Source organism: Chenopodium album, chromosome 14, assembly GCF_948465745.1.
Source record: "Chenopodium album chromosome 14, dcCheAlbu1.1, whole genome shotgun sequence".
Taxonomy (NCBI): Eukaryota; Viridiplantae; Streptophyta; class Magnoliopsida; order Caryophyllales; family Amaranthaceae; genus Chenopodium; species Chenopodium album.
Window position 1 is genome coordinate 33,138,714 of NC_137847.1, and position 3,081 is coordinate 33,141,794.

Consider the following 3,081-nt stretch of genomic DNA (forward strand, 5'->3'; position numbering starts at 1 on the left):
GTCTCTTTATGAAAAATCTGACTCACAAGTACAAGCAACATCTCAAATTCTTGTCATTGAACACTTTCAAAGTCGTATACGATATTGGCATCAATATTGAGGACGAGCTAATAAACATTACTAGTAGTAACAACAATAATAACACTAGGAAAAACAAGAAGAACGACCTTCCTTCTATTTCATCTTATAAGCTCGAAAACACTACAAACAATGCAAGCCAGGTGGATCTCAATGAAGTTTTATCTCTCGATGCTCCATTGCCCAAGAAAAGGAGAAATTAATTATACTCCTTTAGGAATGACGTATGATGTTGGTTTTGATCGCCTCTACAATTAAGTCTGGATCACACCTATTGGACCATTTCAAGAGCCAAAACCTGAAGAAAGGAGCGTCAAGGGAAATCCTAATGCCCACTACAAGTTCCATCAAGAAAGGGGCAACACTAATGAGCAATGTTGGAATTTGAAGGACTCCATTCAAGACCTAGTAGATGCCAACAAAGATTCCGTCCATCCAGGTGGTAAGAAGTGACAAGCAGCAATGAAGACAAGGCGCACGACGAGCCCTTCGTGCAAGATTTTATGATTTCTTTGTTTTTTTTCCTTTTCCCTATTCATGTCTACCATAGGTATTCCATCCTGAATTTCTATATGTTTATTGTGTTTCATTCACTTTATTCATCAATAAAATGATCATTCTTTTTCTTTCATATCTTGATCATTCGAAAAAAAAAATAAAAAATATAAAAAATAAAAAATAAAAAAAATATATATATATATATACTTCCATTGTTCTTTTTTACTTGACATGTTCTTTTATCACTCTTATTAATGCAAAACTCTAATTATCAATATTATTTATTGAGACGAATCCAAAAAGATCCCACATGAATATTTTTTTCCTTATGTATTATTCACAAAAGACGATCAAAGGAGGGGTGGTGAATAGCGTATAAGTCAAAGCGGGTCAAGTAAAAAAGAACGGAGGAACTGATATGAACGGAGGAAGTATAATGAATAAGGTGAATGAATCAATTGCCGAACCAAACACAAGGTACACCAATGATTTGAGGCAACCTTTTGCAACCCATTATTTCTGTTTTTACCATCCCATCACATATCCCTTTTCTTCAATAACCACTTTGAGCTTCGTCTAACAATTGGCCTTATTTATTCAACCCACATTCACCTAACCTTGGGATGGGAAGAAGTGTAATTTGTATAATATTCAAAGGCAAGTAAAAAACATAACCAAAGAAATAATAAAACAATGTCTAAGGGAAGGTGTTCTAATGTCTTTGATATGAATGATAGGAATGGTGTCCTTCGAATAAGTGTATTATTTCGATAGAGGGTTCGAAGTAATTAGAAAGCTAATTATTCAGTGAGGTCAACTGATCGGAATATCTAGCTGGAGGCCGCTTCTAATCAGTAATATTACAGCTTACTCTTGACTAAACCTTACGGGTCACACCCAATAAAGTAACCAATCCGTGCGGACGAATGAATCCGAAAGGAATTAACGAGTCATTAGAGTATTATGAGCAAAGACGTGGGATATCAAGCTAGGATCATCGAACCGAGCGTCTCCAGTCGAGTCAGATTTGTGAAACGACGCGACGGTAAATCAAGCAATTAACAAGTAGTAAATACCTCTATCATCGGAATGCCTCGAGCAAACCTAGTGTTAAGGGCATGGGTGCTAACATGTCCACTAGCATGGGCGCTGCACTAAGCCAAAGCTGCTAGCAGCGCTAGCTGGTGCGGGGCATCGCATGCTAGCATGCTAGAACGCTAACATCGCTAGCACGCTAGCGATGTAGCAAGCTAGAAACGCTAACAAGCTAGCATCATGCTAGGCCTTGCTAGCTGCTGCTAGCGATACGCGCAGCATCTCGCGCCCAGCAACCCACAAGCATGTGGAGCGTGTTGGGTCGAGGAAATAGGCACTCGCCAAGCTGGCAAGCCCAGCTAAGGGGGCCAGGCCGCCAATAAGGCAGCCTTGGCGCCCAAGGTTAGGCGCGCCAGCTGGCGCGTGTGGATAGGGCCGAGCATTTAGGTGAGGCGATTTGTGAGTATGCTTGGGGAGAAAGCAAATGGTCCCCTCCCCTTGGTGGTCTCCACCTACTCTTTCTCTCTTTCTACACCACTTTGTAAATTCTTGATTGGTTTGCCTTTTTCTTTTGAACTTTGATTTAAATTAAAATAGAAAAAGGGATTTACAACTCTCCTACAATGATGGGAGAGAGGAATATTCATGGGATTTTCTCTATAAATACCAAGCTTTAGGATTTGATAAAATCCACATTGAGTTGTGAGCTTGAAAGGATCACCAAAAGCGTGAACACTTTTGTTCATAATACTCTAAGTTCTTTTTGGTTACAATGCCTAAGCTCCGGGGTAGGGGCCATGATAGGAATGGTGTCCTTATAAGGATTGGCCTGACAAACTCCATTTTGCTCTTTAGGGTTATCGCCCGTCAATTCGCTCATCCACAGGAAATACATCATTCTCCTTAGTATATGGAATGGATGCCGTACAACCTGTAGAATTGGAAATACCTTCCTTACGCATTGCGTTAGAAAGTAAACTTGATGAGGTTGAATGGACAAGAGCAAGATATGAAGAGCTAATTCTACTCGATAAAAAGCGACTAGAAGTTACATCATACTCAATGCTATCAAACTCGCATGGCTAGACACTTTAACAAGAAGGTGAAGATAAGAAACATCAAAGTAGGTGACTTGGTGTTAAAAGCATTAAGGAAAAATGTTCTAGAACCAAGAGGAAAATTTAGGCGAAATTGGTCCGGACCATACATCATCAAAACCATTCTATCAAGAGGCGCTGCAAAACTAACTGATATGGACGGTAATGAATTCTTGAACATGAAAAATCTTAACCAACTTAAGAAATTCTACCCATAATCGCTTGATTTTTGTACTCAAAAGAGCTACGTTTGGCTTGATTCCTAAGGAAAAGATACGTAGGCAACCCTTTACGGGGCGCGGCCACTTTAAATCTTATAAATATCGCATGTTTACATCAGTACACTGAATCAGAATCAACATCGCACAAAAAT